Genomic DNA, 21,938 nt, shown 5'->3' with positions numbered 1-21,938 from the left:
ACAGAATACAAGTTAACCAACTCAACGCAGTCCACAGTGTCCAAGATACTAGCAGTGTGTGGCTATGGACAGGAGGGCAATCGAGTATACTGTTGAATTAGCCAGAAATGAAATCTGGTGTTATTACATATATACACTATTTCTATTTCTTTCATCATCTGTCAGTGACAGATAAGATTGAAAAAAGTTGTTGCACAATAGTATTGGTAGATACACTTAGGTATAGTAGCAGTTGAAGTTTTCGATAAAAGTTGTTGATGTTGAGGTGATAAGAATTAGAATTGCGTTAGCTTGAATAGTACTTTATGTATGATTGGATGTCGATGTATAAGAAATACATCTTGATTGTAAATATTTTTTGTAAATATTTTAGTGTGAAAATATTCATTCTGTTTTTAAAATACAAGTATCAGGCTGCAATGATGTAAATGAGTAATACCTGTGTTAGATGTCCCGTACTTAGGATCAGGAGAATCAAAGTAGGAATGAAGAAGAACAGTAGGCTAGTTTCCCAGATACTACATATCAGAATTAGAGAGTCTTGTTAAAATTTCGAATATTGAAAGGGAAACCAGCCATTGAGTTGTGTTCCTTTAAGGGACAATGTAGAGTATGAAATAGCCATTGCACCGTGATAGGTGCATGTGGAGCACACAATCAACTTCCGTGGTTTGTTTCAGGTGTAGGAAAGCTGTCCATTTTGTAAGGGAATGTAGAGAATACTCGTGGTTGCTATTGACAAGTACGAATATGTTCTCTCTCTCTCTCTCTCTCTCTCTCTCTCTCTCTCTCTCTCTCTCTCTGTTGCGAGGACAGATTTCGCCGCCCTCACGCAATACAACGGCTGTGTTTCCAAATGCTTTGCGTTTCGACCGAGATATTTGCTGACAGTGTTCCGAGGAATGGCATCCGTGTTGCTTCAGGAACTGCTTCACCATTCATTACACCACAATCAACACGAACAAAGCGCAGCTAAATGAAACGCAGCATTCAGTAACGGCTACTATTTGGTTTATAGTTAGTTTCGAAACGACCGGCGATGTAATGCTTTTCACCTGCGCTACTCAGAGTCAGGGAACCGAGATGCAAAGATAAGTGTTTGATCGTATATAACCAGCAAAGCGCCTGCTCCAGGCCACACACCGTGCCAGTGTCCCTGGGTTGCAGCAGATGGCAAGTAACGGATCGCCTGGGCCAATCGTCCGTGACGTGACAGCGACATGCGATGCCGCGGACTTGGGAGGTTGGCGGTGCTAGCGGGTCAAGGCTGTGGCCGCCGCCTTCCGTACATAGAAACCCGCTCCGTCCACTCGGGATGCCCTCGCCGGCTGCCGGCTCGCGTAACCACACCGCGGCACGTAAGAGCGATGCTCGCTTACGTGTCAGCCGCAGAACCGTTGTCGATAGAGAACCACGCTGTCAGTTCGCTCTCTCTTTCTTGGCCTACATTTGGAGACAGCGATGGAGTCATAGCCTAAACTTAGACATCGCATTTCATTTCTAATAATGCTCTGAAGACGTCTAGTCCTATTCCATGAAATAAATGTAGGTTGTGTGTTTCAACTTGAGACAACTCTGTCCTACAATTGGTCACCTCCCAAACACCCTTCCTGCGTGGGCGCGGTCCACTTTGTGTTTTAAAACGGAAATTCCCCCACTTATTGTTGCATATTCGGATGCTGCGCCAAGAAATACGAAGGTTTACTCTAGCCGTCCTTTCCCATTCATTGTCGATGGCCTGTAATCGACAAATATCAAGTATGCCTGCTTTTGCAGTTACGAACCGACGCATTTGATTCTAAAATTCATTTACGATCTAAATGTAAACAATCGAGTTATAACGAACGGTTGATATGTAATGGTCGAAATTTACTTTAGTGTTGTAAATTTGATTGTACAGTACAATATGGTTAGACTTTGTTTAGAAACTATGTTTAGCGTGATCCAGAAAGAACGACGTGACTGTAATATTTTTCTAATTTCACTTCATCCATTTTTGGTAGGAGGGACGATAGGATGACAGCCATTTTCATCTCTGATTTATTCCTGAGGCAACAGCTTTGGCATTCCATTGTACCATCAGCAGGCTCTCTCTGGTAACATAGTGGCTGAGCTTATATCGCCAGACAATCAGAGTGTCTACGAGTGTATAGAAAATATACTCGCTGGTGCGCATACTGTTTCGCTTTTGCATAATTTTTGTCTGGCTATACCACAGAGAGCCAGATGATGGCATAATGAAATACCAAAACCGGTTGCCACTGGAATAAATCAGAGATGAAAATACAGCTTTTTGTTCATTTATTACTGGTTATGATAGTTTCCTGTTGCCGTCATGCCGGCTGTTGTGGCCCAGCGGTTCTAGACGCTTCAGTCTGGATCCGCGCGACCAATACGGTCGCAGGTTCGAATCCTGCTTCGGGCATGGTTGTGTGTCATGTCCTTAGGGTATTTAGGTTTAAGTGGTTCTAAGTTCTAGGGGACTGATGACCTCAGATGTTAAGTCCCATAGTGCTCAGAGCCACTTGCCGTCAAGCCGAGATGAAGCACTACAATGGTTAGTGAAAAGGGGACTCATCGAAATAAAGCAACCCAATGGTTAGTAGCAAGGGGACTTACCGATGTCAAGCGTCCTGATGGGAACAGAAAACTATTACATCTATATCATTATTCTTGAATCACGCTAAATGTAGTTTCTAACCAGACTTTTAAAAGGATAACCATATTGTACAGCACAATCAAATTTGCAGAAAACTAAGAATTACATTTAAATTAAATACAGGGTCAGACGCGTCTGTTCTTGGATGTGAAAACAGGCATACTTGATATTTTTCGACCACAGCACCATTTGCCACAAATAGGAAAACCGTGGTTTGAGTGAACCGTTTGTATGTTTGGTTTAGAATCCGAATAAGCAATAAAATGGGGGTTTCTCATTTGAAAATACGAAGGTGACTTCGCGCACGCGGAAGGGTGGTTTAAGTGGCCCGTTGTAGCACAGAGAGATGTCCCCTTTACTAATAGTATCACTTCATCTTGAACTTTTTTTTATGATGTGTAGTTTTCGAAATAATTAGCTGTCTCAAGTTAAAACAAACCTCCATTATACAGGGTGTCTCTACTAAGGTTAGTCAGCCGCATCTTCTCTGGTGTTTCACCAGATATTTGTAATTTCATTTTTGCTTTGTATAGCTGGAGTCAAATCTTTCATGCGACGCTCAGTATTCCGCATTACAAGCAAACTGATTTTTAAAGTAGGATTTTACGTATCCATTCGATAGAGCGGTCCCATATTAGCTTAGCGAGGTATTAGTTTCATCGGCGTGTGTTAACGGAGACAGTCAAACGCGAAGAATAACCACACACCAGCAGCTCGCTTTGACAACTACTGCCAAGGATGTAGCGCTACTGAGTCGCTGCTGAATTGTTGTTTATTCATCATGTTTTACTGTCCCTGTTAGTACATCTCGATAAAACGGCTATTGCCCTAGACTAATTTGGAAGCGCTCAATCGAATGGACACGTTGTAAGTAGGCTGTTTAGGTTTTTATGTTGGTAACGCCACGTAGCGCTCTATATGACATTCACTGACTGTGCTGTGTGCAGTCTGTGGCTGGTTTACATTGTTGGAATTTGCTATTGTAGTGTAGGGCAGTTGGCTGTTAACAGCGCGTAGCCTTGCGCAGTTGGAGGTGAGCCGCCAGCAGTGGTGAATGTGGGGAGAGAGATGGCGGAGTTTTGAGAGCGGATGATCTGGACGTGTGTCTATCAGAGACAGTAAATTTGTAAGACTGGATGTCATGAACTGATACATATATTATGACTTTTGAACACTATTAAGGTAAATACATTGTTTGCTCTTTATCAAAATCTTTCATTTGCTAACTATGCCTATCAGTAGTTAGTGCCTTCAGTAGTTAGAATCTTTTATTTAGCTGGCAGTATTGGCGCTCGCTGTATTGCAGTAGTTCGAGTAACAAAAGATTTTTGTGAGGTAAGTGATTCATGAAAGGTATAGGTTATTGTTAGTCAGGGCCATTCTTTTGTAGGGATTATTAAAAGTCAGATTGCGTTGCGCTAAAAATATTGTGTGTCAGTTTAGTGTTGATCAGAATAAGTAAAGAGAGTAATGTCTGAGTACGTTCAGTTTTGCTCAGCTGATTGAAAAGCAAATAATGTAAGAGGTTTATCAGCACAGTAATTAATTAATTTTTCTAAGGGGACGTTTCAACGTGAAATTCCTAACCAAAAATAACTTTGTTTGTAACGGGAAACGCTTTCTATTGTCACTGGGCGCCGCATGAAACACGCGACGCGCAGTTTTGTTTTGGCTCTGAGCACTATGGGACTCAACTGCTGTGGTCATCAGTCCCCTAGAACTTAGAACTACTTAAACCTAACTAACCTAAGGACATCACACACACCCATGCCCGAGGCAGGATTCGAACCTGCGACCGTAACAGCAGCGCGGCTCCGGACTGGAGCGCGTAGAACCGCACGGCCACCGCGGCCGGCAGTTTTATTTTGGATGACTGCAGCTACATAATGCGAAAACAGAATTGCAAATATCTGCGGAAATACCACAGAACGTGCGTCCAAAAGTCTTACAGGGACACCCTACATATACTGAGGTGATAAAAATCCTGGGATACCTCCCAGCATCGTGTCGGACCGCCTTTTGTTCGGCGTAGTGCAGCAACTGGACGTAGCATGGACTCATCAAGTATTTGGAAGTCCCCTGCAGAAACATTGAGGCGTGCTACCTCTATAGCCGTCCATAATTGCGAATGTGTTACTGGTGCATGATGCTGTACGCGAACTGACCTCTCGATTATATCCCATAAATGCTGATGGGATTCATGTCGTGAGATCTCGATGACCAATTCATTCGCTCGAATTGTCCAGAATGTTCTTTAGACCAATCGCGAACGATTGTGGTCCGGTGGAATGACATCGTTGTTTGAAAATATTAAGTCCATGAAATGCTGCAGATGGTCTCAAAGTAGCCTAACATAATCATTCCCCGTCGATGTTCGGTTCAGTTCGCAGTTCGACCAGAGGACCCAGACCATTCCATGTAAACATAGCCCGCACCACTATGAAGGCACCACCGTGAAACCACAACCAGCCTGCATAGGGCCTTGTTGACAACTTGGGACTACGGCTTCGTGGGTGCTGTTAACAAAGGGACTCACGTCGGTCAGTTCTGCTATCAATGTCGTAATGAAGTGAAAACAGAAAGCGAAATAAAAGTGAAAACTTCGCCGCACTGTTCTACTGGATACGCCGTCGTACGTACCACATTGACTTCTGCGGTTATTTCGCATAGTGTTGCTTGTCTGTTAGCACTCACAACTATACGCAGATGCTGCTACTGTCGGTCGTGAAGTGAAGGCCGTCGGCCACTGCGTTGTCCGTGGTGAGAGGTAATGCTTGAAATTTGGTATTCTCGACACACTCTTGACATTATTGATCCCGGAATACTGATTTCCCAAACTATTTCCGAAATGGAATGTCCCATACGTCCAGCTCAAACTACCATTCCGCGTTCAAAGTTTGTTAATTCCCATCTTGCGTCCATAATCACGTCCGAAATCTTTTCAGGTGAATCGCCTGAGTACAAATGACAGCTCCGCCAACGCACTGCCCTTTTATACCTTACGTAGGCGATACTTCTGCCACCTGTATATGTGCATATCGCTGTTCCATGACATTGTCGCCTCAGTATATACACTCCTGGAAATGGAAAAAAGAACACATTGACACCGGTGTGTCAGACCCACCATACTTGCTCCGGACACTGCGAGAGGGCTGTACAAGCAATGATCACACGCACGGCACAGCGGACACACCAGGAACCGCGGTGTTGGCCGTCGAATGGCGCTAGCTGCGCAGCATTTGTGCACCGCCGCCGTCAGTGTCAGCCAGTTTGCCGTGGCATACGGAGCTCCATCGCAGTCTTTAACACTGGTAGCATGCCGCGACAGCGTGGACGTGAACCGTATGTGCAGTTGACGGACTTTGAGCGAGGGCGTATAGTGGGCATGCGGGAGGCCGGGTGGACGTACCGCCGAATTGCTCAACACGTGGGGCGTGAGGTCTCCACAGTACATCGATGTTGTCGCCAGTGGTCGGCGGAAGGTGCACGTGCCCGTCGACCTGGGACCGGACCGCAGCGACGCACGGATGCACGCCAAGACCGTAGGATCCTACGCAGTGCCGTAGGGAACCGCACTGCCACTTCCCAGCAAATTAGGGACACTGTTGCTCCTGGGGTATCGGCGAGGACCATTCGCAACCGTCTCCATGAAGCTGGGCTACGGTCCCGCACACCTTTAGGCCGTCTTCCGCTCACGCCCCAACATCGTGCAGCCCGCCTCCAGTGGTGTCGCGACAGGCGTGAATGGAGGGACGAATAGAGACGTGTCGTCTTCAGCGATGAGAGTCGCTTCTGCCTTGGTGCCAATGATGGTCGTATGTGTGTTTGGCGCCGTGCAGGTGAGCGCCACAATCAGGACTGCGTACGACCGAGGCACACAGGGCCAACACCCGGCATCATGGTGTGGGGAGCTATCTCCTACACTGGCCGTACACCACTGGTGATCGTCGAGGGGACACTGAATAGTGCACGGTACATCCAAACCGTCATCGAACCCATCGTTCTACCATTCCTAGACCGGCAAGGGAACTTGCTGTTCCAACAGGACAATGCACGTCCGCATGTATCCCGTGCCACCCAACGTGCTCTAGAAGGTGTAAGTCAACTACCCTGGCCAGCAAGATCTCCGGATCTGTCCCCCATTGAGCATGTTTGGGATTGGATGAAGCGTCGTCTCACGCGGTCTGCACGTCCAGCACGAACGCTGGTCCAACTGAGGCGCCAGGTGGAAATGGCATGGCAAGCCGTTCCACAGGACTACATCCAGCATCTCTACGATCGTCTCCATGGGATAATAGCAGCCTGCATTGCTGCGAAAGGTGGATATACACTGTACTAGTGCCGACATTGTGCATGCTCTGTTGCCTGTGTCTATGTGCCTGTGGTTCTGTCAGTGTGGTCATGTGATGTATCTGACCCCAGGAATGTGTCAATAAAGTTTCCCCTTCCTGGGACAATGAATTCACGGTGTTCTTATTTCAATTTCCAGGAGTGTATGTAGAAAATTGTGTAAAACCTGATACGCTAGGTAAATTGCCACTTCAGTTCTGCTATCAATGTCGTAATGAAGTGAAAACAGAAAGCAAAATAAAAGTGAAAGGTAAATCTTTGTAACACATTACAACGTTACATATTACATTCTGCTGAATGGCACTTCTGTTCGAGTTAAAGGCACAAGCTGAGACCTCGAGTGCCAATACTCAGTGTACAGCAAGCGTAGCCATCACGCTGATGGCACCGGAAAGTCTCTTTGCTCAGGATGCTGCAATCAAGAGTTAATATTTGCTTGGCACTTGACAGCAGCAACGGGGACGAACGGCCTCCAGCACCTATCCATTCTGTGGTCCTTTGTACCTAGAAAGTTACCGTCAAGGATGACAGTTCAGACGAAATTGTACTTTGTGCCGTCTTCAAACCTTCGGGAACGAACTATTTCGAGATGGGCAGGAAGCTGTGGCTGACATTCAGTTGGTGCGATGTGAGGGGTGTAACGTTGGGGAGGGGAGAATGGGAGGGGACTCTAAAACCTCAGATCTAGTTTCGCACAGACCGAGGTGTCACTGTGATTGGGGTACTGGCATCTGGGAGGAGCGTTGTTCAGATCGGCGTCCGGATATCGAGACTAGGAACCCGTTTCACTTAAGGCGGCGGTCGATTTCCTTCACGTACCTTGTTCTGTCTGAGAGTAAGTTTGATTCCTAATCAGCTGTTTCTCAGCAGGCCGTCAAACACTAATGTTCCTTTCTTGTTCAAGTTTTGAATCGTGTGGACAGAGGAAGCGTCCATAGCCGAGAATTAAGAAGATTCACTAGTTTCCCAGTTTAATATCTCATTTGCGAAACTGCTTGCAGTCCACCTCACACGTTGACATTTTAGGATTCATTAATCCACTGGTCTCAAAGCGTAACTGCCGGCTGGAGTGGCCGAGCGGTTCTAGGCGCTACAGTCTGGAGCTGCGCGACCGCTACGGTCGCAGGTTCGAATCCTGCCTCGGGCATGGATGTGTGTGATGTCCTTAGGTTGGTTACGTTTAAGTAGTTCTAAGTTCTAGGGGACTGGTGACCTCAGAAGTTAAGTCTCATAGTGCTCAGAGCCAAAGCGTAACTGTTCGATGACGACGTAGTTTTTCGCTGCAGCGCTATTGAATAAATGCTTTACTGAGTTCTTGCCGGATCAGATTTGTATTCAGTCTTAAGCCTTCGACGACTTCCTTGCAGTCATCGTCAGAAGTTACCCGTAAGCTGTTTGGTCGAATTATGCCATGGAGACACCGCGAACACATGGAAGGTCCATATGCTACCATAGGATTATACTTCTACTACAAGAAACCGACGCATCACGAAGGAATTATCAATATGTCTCGGAAATCGGTAGATGTGATGTACAAACAGGCTCAAATGGCTGTGAGCACTATGGGACTTAATATCTGAGGTCATCAGTTCAAATGGTTCTGAGCACTATGGGACTTAACTCCTGTGGTCATCAGTCCCCTAGAACTTAGAACTACTTAAACCTAACTAACCTAAGGACATCACACACATCCATGCCCGAGGCAGGATTCGAACCTGCGACCATAGCGGTCGCGCGGTTCCAGACTGAAGCGCCTAGAACCTCTCGGCCACATCGGCCGGCTGTGATGTACATGTACAGACAAACAAATGATTAAAATTTCTGAAAAAATCTGATGATTTGTTCACGAGAAAGAACTTCACAAATTGAGCAATACGCTTTGGTCAACCTCTGACCCATACACAAGCAATTATTCGGCTTGGCAATGACTGATAGAGTTGTTAGATGTCCTGAGCATATTGACAAATTCTATCCAATTGGGGCATCGGAGCGTCAAAATTCCGAGCTTTTTGGAAGGTCCTGCCTATATGCTCCAAACGTTCCCAACGGGGGAGACATTCAGCGAATGCTGGCCAAGGTAGAGTTTGGCAAGCACGAAGACAAACGGTAGAAATTCTCGTCGTGTGGGTCGGACATCATGTTGCTGAAATGTAAGCCCACGAGGGTTTACCATGTAGGGCAACGAAACAGTGCGTAGAATATCGTCGACGTACGGTTGTTTTGTAAGGCTGCCGCGGACGCCAACCGAAGGGGTCCCGCTATGAAGTGAAGTGGCCATGGCTGTTGGCCCATATGGCCCACCACTGTCCAGGGCGCCTCCAGGAACATCTTCGCTGGTTATCGGGGCTCAGTTGGAAGTGGGACTCGTCACCGAACACAGTTCTACTCCACTCAACGAGATTCCAGGCCGAAGACATGTATGGAGACGCATCGGACAACGGTGAGATGCCAACCTGACTTTCGCCCGCCATGCGGCCCGACAACCAGGACTTATGATCCTGGCTGCCATTTCATTTCATGGCAGGACCCGTTTGATTGTTATCCGCGGCACCATATTACAGCACAGACGATATTCTACGCCACGATTTCTTGTTCTTCATGGCAAGCTATCCTAGGTTTGCATTTCAGCAAGTTAACGCCCACCTGCAAACGGCGAGAGTTTCTACCGTTTGTCTTCGTGCTTGCCAAACTCTACCTCGGCCAGCAATGTTGCCGGATCTCTCCCGTATTGTGAACGTTTGGAGTATTATGTGTAGCGTCGTCAAACATCGGGATTTTGAGATCTAACGTGCCAATTGCACAGAATTTGGCACGTTATCCCTCAGGAGGACATCCGACAACTCCCTCAATCAATACCAAGCCAGATAACTGCTTGCACAAGGACCAGAGGTGGCCCAGCACGTTATTGAGTTGCTCAATCTGTAAAGCTCGTTCTCTTGTATACATCGTCAAATTTTTCTGAATCTGTAATCATTTGTTTGTCTGTGCATGTACATCTCATCTACCAGTTTCCGATCCATTCGGATATCGTGGTGCGTCGTTTTCTTTGTTTTAGAGTGTAATATTGATAACCTTGATTGGAGAACATTGCTAGCGACGTTAATGTCGTTAAATGGTGGATGACTCTGTCATAACTTGCAGCATCTATTGCCCGTTTGCACATTCCGCTGTCCTAGTTTTCCGAATCAACGGCTTCTTTGGTGACAGAATCCCCGTAGATAGAGACATTGTATAATATATCTGTTTAATCAAACGTAATCATATGTGTGTTCATGAGGCTGTGTTCGGCACAAAAGATTTGTCGAAATCGCCATGACGTGGCGTCAGCGCTCTGAATTCGTCCGTATTGACTGACCAATGCAACTACTATCACAGTGAAAAAGAATTCTGTAAACTCCAGGAACACAGAGATTAAGTCCATCCTTCACTACACGGAGCATCTCTTAATTTTCTTGGGAAGTTGGAAAATGGATGGAATACTGTTCCTGCCCAGGATTATTTCATTTGTTGCAGCTCAGAAGAATAGGAGAGCGCTAGTAGCTGATCGTCTTGCGATGATTATCTCTGTGTTTTTGTTTATTAGTGAGAGCTAACTTAGTCTCTCGTTGACTAAAACCGTTCTTAAGGAATACGTTTCTTAGCTATCTGATCTCGGAATTCACGTGTTCCTTGACAGAAAGTGTTTCTGCCATTTGTATTGCATAGTATTCATATGATTAGTGAGTGAGTGAAGAGCTTGTGTTCCATGTGGCCAAGTCATAAAGGTGTTTTCGACATAGAGAAAGAAGCAGAAAGGAGGAAGAGGAAGTGAATTTAATGTGTGTTCTTCGAAATTCTCCCTGAAGGAATCAGCCAGAGCTGGAGACAATGGCAAACCCATGGCGAAACATTTTATAGTCTTGGGAGGCAAGTGATCTGTTAATAACTTTAATGCACTTTGGCAGGGACTTTCGTGAACGAAGAGACTACATCCTCGCTGAGCATAAATTCGTTTGGATTGATTGTGATTTCACTAAAGGTTTCCACGACCATTTGACAACTTTTAATACGATTTTTACAGCGACCAACAATTGCCTTCGATTAATTGGTTAGATATTTCGCTAGGCTGTAGGTTGGGAAATCTAAAGCTTTGACGATAGGTTTCAGGTCGTTGTGAATTCTAGGGAAACCATACAATCTTGGCAGCGTTCGCAGATTCGTTATCAGATTGTCTGGTAGGCTAGAATTATTCACTAGCTTCGCCTATTTTGTGTTAAGTGATAATTTTTGTACTTACTATATTCCGTAAGAAACGACACTTTATCATGATACGCTATGGGAAAAAAGAAACAAATCAGTTGTTTTAGTTGTTTTAAATATGCTGATACCGTTTATGTCAAGCGCAGTCAAAGGCAGTTTGATCACGGTGTTCCAGGAATTTATAAAACACCTTGTCAAAGCCGGCCACGGTGGCCGTGCGGTTCTAGGCGCTCCAGTCCGGAGCCGCGCTGCTGCTACGGTTGGAGGTTCGAATCCTGCCTCGGGCATGGGTGTGTGTGATGTCCTTAGGTTAGTTAGGTTTAAGTAGTTCTAAGTTCTAGGGGACTGATGATCACAGCAGTTGAGTCCCATAGTGCTCAGAGCCATTTGAACCTTGTGAAAGTGATAGCAATCAGTCAATATGAATGATTTCAGTAAATATGAACAATTTCAGAACGTTGCACAAACCACTGACGCAACATTAAATATTGGGCTTTGGACAACTTTTCTGTTGCTGCCGAACACAGTCCGATGAGTAAATTTCACATTGTGTTTGATGAAACGGAAGTATTATTCCATGCTTATACCTACTGGAATTCTATCACCAAAGAAGCAATGGAAATCGGAATTTATAACAACTTGATTTAACGGGACAGTGGCTATACACAAAGTACAAATGGCCTAAACCAAACTCCGGACAAGCACTCCGTGTAGCATTTACTCAACAGGTACCCAATTTTCTTTGAGGATAGTAGAGAAATATTTCGCATCCCACTGGCTTCTTGTCGGTACCCCGACATAAACCTAAGAAAAAAACGCTTTCTCACCTGCCGTGCTGTGTCTCAATACAACGAAACACCGAATCATTGGCTACGGCTCAATCGCTTCAGGGTAGCTCATTTTCAATGCCTCTTTAAAAAAAAAAAAAAAAACTGTTTGTCACACAGGGAGAACGCGGCATCATACGAAAAATAATTTTTGCTACTCGCGCGCTGAGGATCTGTGGATGTGACGAGTCAGACATAGGCTAATCACTGCAGTCGGTCACTTCTTAAGGTGAACTACCCTTACCTTTGAGACACGTCTCGGATATAATCCAACAACTTACACAATTTGCCTGGAAGGAAGTATAAACTCGCTTGATCTGTGGTTGAACATCCTTCGGAGTTAACAAGCGAAGTGTGTACCTGACGGGGAAGGATATTGTCCTTTAAAGTATTTGTTGGTATTATTCGTGTACTTAAAGCAAATTAAAAAAAATGGAACATTTTGATGATGGCTTTGTAAGTCGAAAAGCGGTTAATCTGAATAATTTAACTTTGTAAAACATACGCAATATATTGCTTTTTGTTTATGAATTTGCTCTTCTACCAAGAAGTGATGGAAGAATCACTTACAATGGAACGTTGATCGATTGTAACCGTGTACAGCCCGTTATGGTTTTTTTTTCCTCTCTCTCTCTCTCTCTCTCTCTCTCTCTCCAGAGAAAATAATTAAAACATCAAGGAGCAAAGAGAGACTGCGTACTGGTGTTTAAAAATTGCACCGTTGTCCACGAAACCTCTGTACTTCACATGGTGATCCGAAGAAGCGGCGCATTTCGGCACGGGATCGTCTACTCGGCGCGAGAGCGAACAGAGATGCTCGACTGACCCCGGTAGCAGTCCCTACATGAAAGCCGTTGTGTGACACAGGGGGGAGGGCGGGGGACAACCCTTGAAATTCCGAGATCGTACATTCGAAAGAGAGTCGGTTACAGATTACTTAATCCCATATACGTTTCTCGATATCGCAACGAGGAAAGCAGAGAAATTAAATATCATACGAGGTTTTGGCTGCATTTATTCCTCCCGCACGCCATTCAAATGGTTCAAATGGCTCTGAGCACTATGGGACTCAACTGCTGAGGTCGTAAGTCCCCTAGAACTTAGAACTACTTAAACCTAACTAACCTAAGGACAACACACACATCCATGCCCGAGGCAGGATTCGAACCTGCGACCGTAGCGGTCGTGCGGTTCCGGACTGTAGCGCCAGAACCGCTCGGCCACCAGCGGCCGGCCCGCACGCCATTCAAATGGAACAAAAATGGGCGAAAAATTTATTTTCTCTTGGGCCTGCAGCATATTAGACGTCTTGTAATGACATAGTGATAGTAGTATTGAACTAGAATGCTACTATGATTGATTTGTTTTATTACCGTATATTATGCAGTAATAATAGCCCTGTTTCAGATCTGGCCATCTTCAGGCTATCTGCAGACAAATGCGGTTTATTAATTGTTGCAAAATTATAAATAATAACAGTTTCGTTTGTATGTTGTTACTTAAACCCCTATAGCACCTGACAAGTATATGAACCAATTGTAACCGTACAACATCGCTGGATTGGCTGTCAATCGTAGCTGTTAAAACTGCAATAATATATACCAGCGATAAAAGACCTAAGCTGTAAGTAGGCTGTTTAAGTTTTTATATTGGTAACGCCACGTAGCGCTCTGTATGTGCTGTGTGCAGTCTGTGGCTGGTTTGCATTGTTGTTGGAATACCTGCCATTGTAGTGTTGGGCAGCTAGATGTTAACAGCGCGTAGCGTTGCTCAGTTGGAGGTGAGCCGCCAGCAGTGGTGGATATGGGGAGAGAGATGGCGGAGTTTTGAAATTTGTAAGACTGGATGTCATGAACTGCTATATATATTATGAGTTTTGAACACTAGTAAGGTAAACACATTGTTTGTTCTCTATCAAAATCTTTCATTTGCTAACTATGCCTATCAGTAGTTAGTGCCTTCAGTAGTTTGAATCTTTTATTTAGCTGGCAGTAGTGGCGCTCGCTGTATTGCAGTAGCTTGAGTAACGAAGATTTTTGTGAGGTAAGTGATTTGTGAAAGATATAGGTTAATGTTAGTCAGGGCCATTCTTTTGTAGGGATTTCTGAAAGTCAGATTGCGTTCCGCTAAAAAAATATTGTGTGTCAGTTTAAACACAGTCCTGTACAATTGTTCAAAAGGGGACGTTTCATAAAGCTTACATTTCCCAGTAACAGCAATCCTAAGTGAAAATTAAATTAAATGCTTAATAAAATTAGGCTGTGTTCCTTAGGCAGCAGTAAACTTATAAGATAGTGACAATGCGCGATGGAGTATGCATGTAAGCACCCACACACAATCAAAGAAAATTATTAGTTATAATTTCGAAATAGTGAAGAAAGCGTCTTTGCCTACAGACAGCCTGAAGATGGTCACAGAACTGAAAAAGGCCTATTGTTACTCTATGATCTACAACAATAAGACATCAGTAATAGCAGCATTCTGGTTCAATCCAATTATCACAAGGGCGGAAAATACACTCCTGGAAATTGAAATAAGAACACCGTGAATTCATTGTCCCAGGAAGGGGAAACTTTATTGACACATTCCTGGGGTCAGATACATCACATGATCACACTGACAGAACCACAGGCACATAGACACAGGCAACAGAGCATGCACAATGTCGGCACTAGTACAGTGTATATCCACCTTTCGCAGCAATGCAGGCTGCTATTCTCCCATGGAGACGATCGTAGAGATGCTGGATGTAGTCCTGTGGAACGGCTTGCCATGCCATTTCCACCTGGCGCCTCAGTTGGACCATCGTTCGTGCTGGACGTGCAGACCGCGTGAGACGACGCTTCATCCAGTCCCAAACATGCTCAATGGGGGACAGATCCGGAGATCTTGCTGGCCAGGGTAGTTGACTTACACCTTCTAGAGCACGTTGGGTGGCACGGGATACATGCGGACGTGCATTGTCCTGTTGGAACAGCAAGTTCCCTTGCCGGTCTAGGAATGGTAGAACGATGGGTTCGATGACGGTTTGGATGTACCGTGCACTATTCAGTGTCCCCTCGACGATCACCAGTGGTGTACGGCCAGTGTAGGAGATCGCTCCCCACACCATGATGCCGGGTGTTGGCCCTGTGTGCCTCGGTCGTATGCAGTCCTGATTGTGGCGCTCACCTGCACGGCGCCAAATACGCATACGACCATCATTGGCACCAAGGCAGAAGCGACTCTCATCGCTGAAGACGACACGTCTCCATTCGTCCCTCCATTCACGCCTGTCGCGACACCACTGGAGGCGGGCTGCACGATGTTGGGGCGTGAGCGGAAGACGGCCTAACGGTGTGCGGGACCGTAGCCCAGCTTCATGGAGACGGTTGCGAATGGTCCTCGCCGATACCCCAGGAGCAACAGTGTCCCTAATTTGCTGGGAAGTGGCGGTGCGGTCCCCTACGGCACTGCGTAGGATGCTACGGTCTTGGCGTGCATCCGTGCGTCGCTGTGGTCCGGTCCCAGGTCGACGGGCACGTGCGCCTTCCGCCGACCACTGGCGACAACATCGATGTACTGTGGAGACCTCACGCCCCACGTGTTGAGCAATTCGGCGGTACGTCCACCCGGCCTCCCGCATGCCCACTATACGCCCTCGCTCAAAGTCCGTCAACTGCACATACGGTTCACGTCCACGCCGTCGCGGCATGCTACCAGTGTTAAAGACTGCGATGGAGCTCCGTATGCCACGGCAAACTGGCTGACACTGACGGCGGCGGTGCACAAATGCTGCGCAGCTAGCGCCATTCGACGGCCAACACCGCGGTTCCTGGTGTGTCCGCTGTGCCGTGCGTGTGATCATTGCTTGTACAGCCCTCTCGCAGTGTCCGGAGCAAGTATGGTGGGTCTGACACACCGGTGTCAATGTGTTCTTTTTTCCATTTCCAGGAGTGTATATTGGTTCCAGAAGTACCTTCTACCACGCACCGTAAGGTGGCTTGCGCAGTACAGATGTAGTTATGTAGCTGTTACTAATAGAGCCTACAAGCAGTTATAACCCAGTGTTAACCAGTTCTCCAAAAGGTACTGAAAATCCTCGGCACCAAGTACAGTAGTAATTTCGTACACTGAAGAGCCAAAGAAACTGGTACACCTGCCGAATGTCGTGTAGGGCCCCTGATAGCACACAGAAGTGCTGCAACACGATGTGGCATGGACTGGACTGATGTCTGAAGTAATTCTGTAGGGAATTGACACCAAGAATCCTGCAGGGCTGTCCATAAATCCGTAAGAGTACGAGGGGACGCAGATCTCTTCTGAACAGCACGTTGGAAGGCATCACAGATATGCTGTATAATGTCCATGTCTGGGGAGTTTAGTGGCCAGCGGAAGTGTGTAAACTCAAAAGAGTGTTCTTGGAGCCACTCTATTCCACTAATAACACTACCGTAAACTAATGAGTAATCTGACAGATAGCAGGCTCCTCTCTGCTCATTCCACGTGAAGGGTGTCGCGTTGTCTTGATGGAATTACCCAAGTTCGTCGGAATTCACAATGAACATGAATAGATGCAGGTGTTCAGACTGGATTCTTACGTGCGTGTCATCTGTCAGAGTCGTATCGAGACGTATCAGGGGTTTCGTATCACTCCAACTGCACACACCCCACACCGTTACAGAGCCTCCACCAGCTTGAACAGTTCCCTGCTGACATGCAGGGGCCATGGATGCATGAGGTTGTCTCGAGACCCGTACACGTCCATCTGCTCGATAAAATTTGAAACGAGACTTGTCCGACCATGCAACTTGTTTCCAGTCATTAGCAGTCCAATGTCAGTGTTTACGGCTCCAGACGAGGCGTAAAGCCAGTCCTCAAGGGCACACGAGAGGGCCTTCGGCTCCGAAAGCCCATATCGATGGTGTGTCATTGAATGGTTCGCATGCTGACACCTGTTGATGGCCCAGCATTGAGATCTGCAGCAATTTATGAAAGGATTGCACTTCTGTCACGCTGGACGATTCTGTTTAGTCGTCTTTGGTCCAGTTCTTGCAGGATCTTTTTCCGACCGCCGCGATATCGAGATTTGATGTTTTACTGGATTCCTGATATTCACAATTAACTCGTGAAATGATCGTACGGGAAGATCTCCACTTCATCGCTACCTCGGAGACATTGTGTCCCATCGGTCGTGCTCCGACAATAGCACCACGTTGAAACTAACTTAAATCTTGATGACTTGCCATTGTAGCAGCAGTAACCGATATAACAACTGCGCCAGACACTTGTTTTATATAGGCGTTGCCGATCGTAGCGCCGTATTGAAACGTCCCCTTTAAACAATTTATACACGACTGTCCTTAAACTGACACACAATATTTTGTTAGCGCAACGCAATCTGACTTTCAAAATTCCCTACAAAAGAATGGCCCTGACTAACATTAAACTATACCTTTCACAAATCACTTACCTCACAAAAATCTTCGCTGCTCAAGCTACTGCAATACAGCGAGCGCCACTACTGCCAGCTAAATAAAAGATTCAAACTATGGAAGGCACTAACTACTGATAGGGATAGTTAGCAAATGAAAGATATTAATAGAGAACAAACAATGTATTTACCTTGATAGCATCATGTATAAATATACCAGTTCATGACAAATTACAAATCTCCGCCATCTCTCTCCCCACATCCTCCACTGCTGGCGGCTCACCTCCAACTGCGCAACGCTACGCGCTGTTAACATCCAGCTGCCCCTCTACAATGGCAGACAACAATACAAACTAGCCACAGACTGCACACAGCACAGCCAGTGATTTCATTTTCATATTGAGCGCTACGTAACGTTGCCAATAAGAAAACATAAACAGCCTACTTACATAGAGAAAACATAAACAGCCTACTTACATAGCCCCCATGCTCCCCACAAAAAATTTTACAAAATATTTTTTTGGGCAGTGGCCAATAATGATTTGATAAAATTTTTCATAATTACAATAACAAAGAAATCAAATGCACACACTTATTGATACAATGTTGGTCAAAAGCTAAAATTTTCTCACCGTCCATAAAGACAGTCCTAATCGTACATAACAGGAGAATAGCAGTTTTTCTCAAAGTCTGAGCAGTAAAAGAAAATGCACACAGAAGTAGTGGATTTCCATGCAGTCTTGAAGAAGTAGTGTTGTCCTTCCAACGGAAAGACAGTGCTGACTCTCGACATGCAGACAAGTATTGGTCCACAACAGAGCAAACCCACAGCAGAGTCAGTCGAAGTTTTGATGAATATTGGTAGGTAGGTCATCACAGAGCAGACCCACTGTAGTCCTGGTAGAGATTACGGTATTGGTGGGCCACCAGAGGTGCAGACCCACTGCAGTCCTTGTAGAAATAATGGTATTGGTGGGTCATCAAAGATGCAGACCCACTGTAGTCCTTGTAGAGATAGCCAGCAGCCATCTGTTGTGACTGTGCAGGTGCACAATCACCATTGAAGAGTCTTGCGGACGATATAGCAAGTCCATAAACCACCACTTGTGCACTCACAAATTCCAGGTTCGAATCCTGGCAGGGTCGCCATATGAAACGTCCCCTTTAAACAATTTATACACGACTGTCCTTAAACTGACACACAATATTTTGTTAGCGCAACGCAATCTGACTTTCAAAATTCCCTACAAAAGAATGGCCCTGACTAACATTAAACTATACCTTTCACAAATCACTTACCTCACAAAAATCTTCGCTGCTCAAGCTACTGCAATACAGCGAGCGCCACTACTGCCAGCTAAATAAAAGATTCAAACTATGGAAGGCACTAACTACTGATAGGGATAGTTAGCAAATGAAAGATATTAATAGAGAACAAACAATGTATTTACCTTGATAGCATCATGTATAAATATACCAGTTCATGACAAATTACAAATCTCCGCCATCTCTCTCCCCACATCCACCACTGCTGGCGGCTCACCTCCAACTGCGCAACGCTACGCGCTGTTAACATCCAGCTGCCCCTCTACAATGGCAGACAACAATACAAACTAGCCACAGACTGCACACAGCACAGCCAGTGATTTCATTTTCATATTGAGCGCTACGTAACGTTGCCAATAAGAAAACATAAACAGCCTACTTACATAGAGAAAACATAAACAGCCTACTTACAGTATTCTGCCTGTTTACAAATCTTTGTATTTGAAGACGCATTCCTACACCAGTTTCTTTGACGCTTCAGTGTATATTCACAGATAATACGTAATTAATTTAAAAAGGTAAACAATAAATATACAGTACAAAATTTGACCGTCATCAATTTTGACACGAACTGACATGTGGATTTTCGTGACGTATTAGTAAGTATACTTATGCCCGACAGAAAACGGCAACTTTTGGTCAGTTTCCACACAATTCCCCAGATACTGGCGTGCTACGCAATTGCTTTTGTTGCCTCTGTGTACTAAAGTAATTGGGTGCAGTAGGCTGGTTGTCAGTTAATTGTTAAGTGGGTCTCGGCCTGCCACTCGGCCGGAACCCTCGCCTTCCTCCTTACCCAGTCCCCTCTCCACGTCCCTGGAAGGAGCAGAGCTCGGCTGCGACTTCCGCAGCAGCTGTCGCGGCCGTTATCGCCGGGAAGCGGGGAAGCGCGCACCGCAGCTGCCGCTCAGCGACCTTGAGCGAGTGTACGCGACACCGCAACCTGCCCCAAAACCCGTCTCACTGCCTTACTCTGCATCAGCTTCCAGCAACAAGTTGAAATCCATCTGTGTCACTTACTTTTGTTTCCCGTGGTGTTGCAATCCTTTTAATACTCGGTTGGCTCGCAAGGCATCCTTACACCACATCGGTGTTTGTTTTAAGTGTACTTAGCTTTTTGGTGTCAAACCGTACCCGCAGTCCAACCCAAGCAGCATCTATGAACTACATTTTGTGTAACGTTATTAAATGTCCTAGGAAATTTCCAAAATATTTTGGTCCAGTGTGAATCAACTTCACGCAAGCCAAGGTGCAGCTAGGGTTACCAGGTGTCCGTCTTTTTATTACCGCCTTAGACCAAATATATAAAAGTGCACCTGAACGGCTATTTTTGATGAACTAGAGAACGAAACGGTGGTAGCAAGTTAATGGTGTAAGGGAGAGCAGTAAGTAGAGGAGGGAACAAGCTGAGATACTATAAAGACATGTAGATATACCAACCAACGCAATTCTTACTTCTGTGTCCTGTGTGTTTCTTCGTAGGCCGAACGAGCGAAACACACAATATCACAAGCATGCTACGCACGGAGCGAGCGAGGCAAAGCAGAATTTGCCGATCAGCCGATGCCAGCCGGACTGGCGACGCGTCGCTCCTCGTGTTGAGACATGCAAGCGCGAACGGGATATATGTCTGTGCTGCGCCGTCGCGAGTGCTTTCGCACGTGACCGCGTTTGTTTTATCAGTGAGCGGCAGTCTGTACTGTTATCTTAGGAAGAAGTCAGAGCACTTGATGATAGCTATCATAACTACCAAATTATAAGGCCAATTACTGATATTTTTTTAGTTTCAGTGCATTTAAAGTCGATCTCGCAAACTACTGACCGTAACTCGTCATTAATATGACTCTATTTGGAATTAAAATAGATTGTCACGCTTTTAGGGCAAAATGTCCGGCTAAATGTAACGCCGAGTCCGGCTTTTCTATTTTTGGACCTGGCAACGCTAGGCGCTGAACGGTTACTTTTGTCGCACCAAATACCTTACGTTTGTACGAAGTGCAGCAAATACGTACTATCTGATCAAAAGTGTCTGGACACCTGTTATTCGACTGTAGTATGGAGTGTGTCCACCCTTCGCCTCTATTACGGCTTGAACTCTGTCGGGGCCACTTCAGTGAGGTGTCTAAATGTCTGTCGAGGAAAGGCAGCACATTCTTCCTCAAGAGCCGGAGAAGTGTGTTGGACGCTAGGGTCTGCAACGAAGTGGACGTTGTAACTCATCCTAGAGATAGGTCGTTCGCGAACGGTTCACCATATGAGCGAATTCTAAGGAAAGGTCTTTCATAATTCACTTCGGTCGCGGCTTTCTATTTATAGTTCCCGGAAACGGGATACGGTCGGTCTCGTTCCAGCGTCGGCACGCCGGCCGGTCTCGTTCCCGCCTCGGTCACATTCCTGTCTCTGCCTCGGTCGCCCTCGGCCGAACTCGTCCTTCTTCGCGTGGCCATTCGTCGCAGTTACACTGCCGACTGCTCCAAGTTAGTTCGTTTCGTTCGCTTCGCACGTCCGTTGTTCATCTGTTTCAAACCTTTCTTGAACTCTGGACTTTCGGTTCTTTCCGTATCCTATTCAGCGTCCACGAACGGCATTTAAAATGTATTATATAATTACGTAAATTTCATAAACATTACTTTGTATGTAATACATACATATTTTCAGGTAACAAAAGGGCATATCAGCTTACTTAATTATTTCGATAAACAGCAGAAGACATACTTCTAAAAAGGCAAGTTTTTTTGTTATTCCACATGCAAAGGAAGTCGGCACGGCATATACGAGTGGCCATTTTCCGTCTTTTTTTTATCCAAGGTAAAACAGCATGTTCATTGTTATGGACGGTAAACCGACTTACAATCGAATGAAGCCCGCGCTCCATAATCGAGTGTCTGGTGTTACCTTTTGTAAGAGAATATGATAACTTCTACAACACTATTTCAGTGGTACAGGATGGAGCACGAAAAATCTGCCCCTAGTACAAGACTGCTCATTGTCGCCCACCAGTCTTCATCTATTGTTTGAAAGTTGTTTGCGTTAGCTTATTTGTTATTTCTTTACTGTCTAGTTATTACGTGTTTATCAATTCTGCTCGTAGCGGCTACCAAATCCTGCGTATTTGGTGAGCAAT

The sequence above is a fragment of the Schistocerca americana genome, chromosome 1 (genome assembly GCF_021461395.2).
Source record: "Schistocerca americana isolate TAMUIC-IGC-003095 chromosome 1, iqSchAmer2.1, whole genome shotgun sequence".
Classification (NCBI taxonomy): Eukaryota; Metazoa; Arthropoda; class Insecta; order Orthoptera; family Acrididae; genus Schistocerca; species Schistocerca americana.
This window is presented reverse-complemented; position numbering follows the sequence as displayed.